The 7,131-nt window shown below is 45.6% G+C and overlaps 1 pseudogene; it reads left to right on the forward strand.

The window, feature by feature from the left end:
* Positions 1-4,070: 4,070 nt before the first annotated feature.
* Positions 4,071-4,994, forward strand: LOC143973679 (C3a anaphylatoxin chemotactic receptor pseudogene; annotated as a pseudogene).
* The last annotated feature ends 2,137 nt before the right edge of the window (positions 4,995-7,131 follow it).

The following is a 7,131-nucleotide window of genomic DNA, read 5'->3' on the forward strand; positions in this document are numbered from 1 at the left end:
CATGGACGGACATGGCCACACACGACGGACGAACAGTTTGCTGAAACCGTGCGCGATGACGTGAACGGCACGTACGACGGGACGAAAAATACGACGTCCTATACACTGCATTATAACTTTCGGCGTGTAAATCCTTTCTGAGCATGCGCGGAACTTAGTTTGACGAACAAGCCTACACACGAGGGGACTGTTCGCTGAAACAAGGTTTCAGCTGACAGTTTTTCGGAAATTCCGAAAAACCTTGTTCGTCAAACTGTCCGCTGAAACTGTCCGCTGAAACTGTCCGCTGAAAGCCCACACACGAGCGGACTGTCCGCCCAAACACTGTTCGGCGGACAAAGTTGGGCGAACAGTCCGCCCGTGTGTACGCGGCCTGAGACTTTGTTCGTCAGACTGTCCGCTGAAAAAGTCAGTTGAAGCCCACACACGAGCGGATTGTCCGCTGAAACATGGTTCAGCGGACTAAGTTGGACAGACAATCCGCCCGTGTGTACGCGGCCTAAGCCTATTTCTGACATTTGGTGTTTACAAGTTAAAATCTCAATTTTTTTGCTAGAAAATTACTTAGAACCCCCAAACATTATATATATATATATATATATATATATTTTTTAGCATAGAATCTAGAGAATAAAATGGCGATTTTTGCAATATTTTATATCACGCGGTATTTGTGCACATTCATGAATTTAAAAAAAATAAAACAGCAAAGTTATCCCAATTTTTTTATATAATGTGAAAGATGATGTTACGCCGAGTAAATAGATGCCAAACATGTCACGCTTTATAATTGCACTCACTCGTGGAATGACGACAAACTTTGGTACCTAAAAATCTCCATAGGCGACGCTTTAAATTTTTTTTTTACGGTTACCAGGTTAGAGTTACAGAGGAGGTCTAATGCTAGAATTATTGCTCTCGCTCTGACGATCGTGGCGATACCTCACATGTGTCTTCCATATGCTTTTTTTTTTTGCTTCGCGAGCTCGCGGTGACGGGGGCTCTTTGAAAAAAACATTGTTAGTGGGCCGGGCCCAGAAGGTGGCTAGGAGGGAGCATACATAGTTTGAAACATGAAAGCAGAAGGGTTATTCTTGCCCAGGAGGAGATCCCAGCCTGAAGGGCTATTGCTCTTCTGGGTAGTCCAGCTGTGTTTACCTACTCAGTGCCGGGACAAGGTCATCCAGTGCCCAGGGCAAAGATGCCAAACTGTGCCCCCCTTTCCCTTAGGGTTAGGGTCAGGGTGCCCCTACCCCTACAATAAACCATTGTGCCAGGGGCAGCTGCCCCTCCTGCCCACCCCTTGTCCCGGCCCTGTTCCTTCTGCTCATTAAGGTCCCCGCTATGCTGGCTGGGGGAGTGGAGCCTTCTACTGAGCTTTGCTGGAAATGACTGAGGGACTTATTTTTGGGGATCTGGTCTGGAGATTTCCTTGGAGTTGTGTCTGGAAGAATTTGGAAGGAGGCATCCATCTATTCAAGGACATTAGTAAGTAAAGACTGGTGTGTGAGAGTCCAGTGACTGTGTGCTGCTGCTACAATATGGACATTTGTTATGGTGTTCCTGCCCAGTTCAGTCCATTATTTGTTGCTGCGAGGACTGTGTTCAGTATCTCTAGGAGGAAGATAGGTTTCCTCAAATTACTACTGAATGTTGCTGGAGTATCCCATGGTTTCCCCACTCCTATCCCAGTTCAAGTTTTCAATAAACGATAAAAAAAAAAAACCTGGACTGTTTACTGAGACGGATGAGTGTCTGCTCTACACTGAATAGGAATAAAGAACCTGGGCAAAAATTATAGCTGCTCTATCGGGGGTGCGCTACACAATAAATATGTAATCCTCTATATAGGAAGTCAGAGGGGAGACAGAAGCTGCAAGGTTATAATTTTTCCTATACAACCACTAGAGGTGAAAGGAATGTACTACAACCATGCATAATGGGTTAATATCTTTATCTCCTTAGCTCCGATTTCCTTGCCCTCAATAGAAAGTCATTCTTTACCACCCTGTTTCCCTGAAAATAAGACCTAGTGTGATTGTCGGTGATGGCTGCAATATAAGCCCTACCCCCCCAAATAAGCCCTAGTTAAAGTCCTTGTAGGTCTTCTTTTCAGGGTAGGGCTTATTTTCAGGGAAAGAGGGTAGGGCTTATTTGTGGGGAAGGGCTTATATTGCAGCCATCACCAACAATCATGCTAGGTCTTATTTTCGAGGAAACAGGGTAGCTGGTGAAACTTTTTTGCCCAGATCTCCAAAGGAAGGATCATCACAGAAAGAAAAAAGAAAACTAGACGAGGTGGAAGAGGAGGTAGACAGCTTGAGATCAAACAAAAAAGAGAGGATAGACATGAGGTAGGTGATAGTACTATAAAAATATTTAACCTGTCCTCACACAATCTAACAGTGGCAGAATCCTGTTTATTGAGGAAGGGTTTAAGCTTTTCTCCTTCGTCAGGCCCGAATAAATTTGGTCTGTTCAAGGACCTTAATAAATTTATTTGCTCTCTGACTCTAAAAAGACACTATGCGAAGCTGAATTTATCCAATAATCCAATATCAGAAGCTTTGGGTAATGATGTTACCTCCTACTCTGAACATGAGTTGTTAAAGGTATTGGAGGATCTCTGGGCAGAGAGCAATATTGAAAAAGTGAGACCCGCGGTTTGGTGTGTAATGATTTATTTTCTCCATTAGGTATTGCGGAGCTTCTCTATGCACGCATTTGTGGGTGAGGCAAAGGGTCTTGAACGTGATCCGATTTTTTACGGTTAGCCAATGTAAGCTCCTCAGTGAAGGAGAAATGGATTCCCAGGGTTTTTTTCCTGTTATCAGCTTTGCCGCCGTGTTTTGGATCAGTTGTAATCGCGCAAGTTGATATTGTGGTAATCCTATGTAAAGCGAGTTTGCGTAGTCCAGTCGTGAATTAATGATTGCTCCAACTACCACTGCTTTGTCATTCTTTGGGATAAAAGGGATGAGTCTGCGAAGCATTCGCAGCAGATGGTGAGATCCACTGACTACAGATCCTATTTGCGCATCCATTGACATTTGTGCGTCTAAAATAACCCAGAGACTCTTCGCTTTGGTCTTTGGGGAGATAGTCTGCCCAAAGACGGTTGGTGGAGACCAGGAGGTTTTGGTTGCGGGCTTATGATTTGGGTGTAAGATAAGAAGCTCTGTCTTTGATTGGTTCAGCTGGAGGGAGTTGGTGGTCATCCAGTCCTCTATTGATTTGAGGCAGTTTTCAAGTTGTTGTTGGTGATCTTTTTTTCCATTGATCCGGAAATAAAGTTGCGTGTCGTCAGCGTAAGAGTGGAAGCAGAGATCTGAGCATCTGATGATTTGAAGGAGTGGGCGAATGTAAATGTTGAAGAGAACGGGTGACAACGGAGAGCCTTGAGGGACTCCGCAGGTGACTGCCCGAGTTTTGGAGAGGAATTTTCCTAGTTTCACTGTCTGTGACCGATTTCCTAGGAAGGACGCGAACCAATGGAGATCTATGTCTGGTGCCCATCAGTGCCGCCTTATCAGTGCCCATCAGTGTAACCCCATCAGTGCCCATCAGTGAAGGAGAAAACGTACTTATTTACAAAGTTTTGAAACTGAAACAAAAAAAAACATTTTTTTTTTCAAAATTTTCGGTATTTTTTTATTTGTTTAGCAAAAAATAAAAACCGTAGAGGTGATCAAATACCACCAAAATAAAGCTCTATTTGTGGGGAAAAAATGATAAAAATTTCATTTGGGTACAGTGTTGTATGACCGCGCAATTGTCATTCAAAATGTGACAGCGCTGAAAGCTGAAAATTGGTCTGGGCAGGAAGGTGTTTAAGTGCCCTGTATTGAAGTGGTTAAGATTATTAATGCATTTTTTTTTTGGCTGGCCCTCCACTTTAAGGGTCACCCTGCTGCAGTATATGTACGTGGGGTGATCCTTAAGCGGATATTACTAGGAGTTACATTATTTTCCTTACAATAATATGAAATTGATTAATAACCAGACAGATGAAGTAACTCTTGATGTCTTTACAGGTAAACAAGATGTTCAATGTCAGCAGTGAAATGGAACCAACCGTGATTTACAGCCCGAAGATGATCACCGTCCTGGTTTTATCTATCACCACTCTTGTGGGTCTCCCCGGCAATGCTCTGGTGCTTTGGGTTACTGGAGTGAAGATGGAGCGGACCGTGACCACTGTTTGGTTTGGGAACCTTGCTCTGGCCGATATCATGTGCTGCTTGTGTCTTCCATTCATTGTAGTGCAGTCCTTCTCCCAAGACTGGCTGTACGGACCTGTCATCTGCAAGATTTTACCCTTCATTGTTCCCCTTAACATGTATACCAGTGTCTTCACCCTGGTGGCTATCAGCATTGACCGATGGATTCTGGTTGTCCGTCCCGTGTGGGCCCGAAATCACCGAAGAATCAAAATGGCGTGGATGATATGCTTGGCTATTTGGATGTTGTCTTTCATGATGTGTCTGCCTACCGCCATCAACAAAAGATTTACTACTGACTATAACTACACCTCCTGTTATTCAGATTTTTACATGTTAAAGCCTATCAACCTTACACGTGCAATGTTTGGATTTCTGGTCCCTCTTATTATCATTTGTATCTGTTACATTCATCTGGCTTCTAAAGCACAAAATATCAGATTTTCTGAAGTAGGTAGAAAAACCATCAAGATGTCAATAAGTGTTATTGTCGTGTTTTTCATCACCTGGGCCCCCTACCACATCATAGGAGTAACCGTGCTATACACTGTCAATGAGGTACTGTACATCCTGGACCTTCTCTCACTGTCTCTGGCCACCTTCAATAGTTGCGTCAACCCAATACTCTACGTCTTCATGGGGAGAGATATGAAGCAGAAGCTGAGACAGTCTATTGGCGAGATCATACAAAATATATTTGGGGAGAACTTATTATCTCCATCATGCAATGAGGACCAGCGCACCCCAGAAGAAGAAGAAGGACTCCCGATATAATGTATGGAATGGATTTGTAGATGTTTTAGCGTGTTTAGCTTTATTAGTGATTGTGGTCAACTGCCTGCTCAAAATCTTATCAGTGCGTGTTAGGGTGGCCATACTGTATGCCCGGATTAAAAAAGAAAACGCGCAAGTGAAAGATATAGTTAAAAAAATGGTAAAATACGCACCTTAACTTCAACTAGACACGGAGGTGATGAAAATTGACATATGGAGGTACATCCAATTGAAATATTTTGTGGGGAAACTACCAACCCCAATTCGAATTCGGAGAAGATTATACTCCGATGGAGAGGCTGGTTATGAAGTGAAACTCAAAAAATAATATAGCACGATCAGGGCAGGACTTAGGGTGGTGGGGGCCCCTGGGCTTTAGTCACTTTCGAGCCCTACCATCTATACATTACCGTATTTATCGGCGTATAACACGCACCCCCAGTTTAGGAGGGAATTTTAAGGAAAACCAAGCGAGCGGCTCCGTTGGGGTGGCGCTACATATATTTATAAGTGATTGCCTCCCGCTCACCGTCAAATGATGGATGAGCGGTGTGGCACTTGTTCTGAGACAATGTCATATGACATCATAACAGCACGGCCGTTCTCAAGTGCCCGCGGGGGTGCACAGCGCGACGATCTTGGCTGCTCCATGTTGCTAGGACATGGCGCGACCCCGATCTCAGTAAAGAGCCACAGCCGCAGCTCTTTAGCCATGTGATCGGCTGTGCCCAATCACAGCTGGTCACATGTAAACACGGAGATGCCAATAATCGTCTCTCATCGCCTCACACTGACAGTGTGTTGTGTGAGGAGAGCCGATCAGCGGCATCTCCTCCCAGGGGACATCAAGGCATGTAATCAGGGCACTGATTACAGTAACATGCCACCAGTGCCAGCAATCAGTGCCCACCAGTGAAAGCAATCAGTGCCCACAAGTGCCACTAATCAGTGCCCATTAGTGATGCCAGTCAGTGCTGGCTATCAGTGCCACCTATCACTGCTGCCCATCAATGCCCATCAGTGCTACCCATCAGTAGTGCCCTTCAGCAGTGGCATCACTAAGGTTGGTGTCACCTGGTGCGGTAAAACATGGTGTCACCCCCCCTTCCCACTATGTTTTACCGCATTGGAGCGGCTTTCCCCTTCAGACTGCCGCAGTGCTCTGTCCTGCTGCTGTGGAGTGAGAGCATAAGCAGAAATGAGAAGTAGACACTTGGAAGGCTAGCACATCAGGCTCTTCTGTCCAGCCTGCCACAGTGCACTTTATGGTGTCATCCAAGGCTCAACCATGCCCCCACCACAACCCCCCCCCCCCCACCGGGGGAGCACACTGCATAAAAGGGTAGGTGCGGCCGAATTGCATGCTACATACAGGGTGCAGGACTCAGGTGTGCGCTATGTGCAGGGTGCAGGATTCTGGTGTGTGCTCTGTACAGGGTGCAGGACTCAGGATTTTGCTACATACAGGGTGCAGGACTCAGGATTGTGCTATGTATAGGGTGCAGTACTCGGATTGTGCTATATACAGTGTGCAGGACTCGGGATTGTGCTACGTACAGGGTGCAAGACTCGGGATTGTGCTACATACAGGGTGTAGGACTCAAAATTGCACTACATACAGGGTGCAGGACTTAGGATTGTGCTACATACAGGGTGCAAGACTCGGGATTGTGCTACATACAGGGTGTAGGACTCAAAATTGCACTACATACAGGGTGCAGGACTTAGGATTGTGCTACATACAGGGTGCAAGACTCGGGATTGTGCTACATACAGGGTGTAGGACTCAAAATTGCACTACATACAGGGTGCAGGACTTAGGATTGTGCTACGTACAAGGTGCAGGACTCAGGATTGTACTACATACAGGGTGCAGGACTCAGGATTGTGCTACATACAGGGTGCAGGACTCAGGATTGCACTACATACAGGGTGCAGGACTCAGGATTGTGCTACATGCAGGGTGCAGGCCTCAGGATTGTGCTACATGCAGGGTGCAGGACTCAGGATTATGCTACATATAAGGTGCAGGACTCAGGATTATGCTACATATAAGGTGCAGGACTCAGGATTGTGCTTCATACAGAGTGCAGGCCTCAGGATTGTGCTACATGCAGGGTGCAGGACTCAGGATTAT

Source organism: Lithobates pipiens, unplaced genomic scaffold (assembly GCF_037356315.1).
Source record: "Lithobates pipiens isolate NorthernLeopardFrog02 unplaced genomic scaffold, aLitPip1_a1.2 Scaffold_91, whole genome shotgun sequence".
Classification (NCBI taxonomy): Eukaryota; Metazoa; Chordata; class Amphibia; order Anura; family Ranidae; genus Lithobates; species Lithobates pipiens.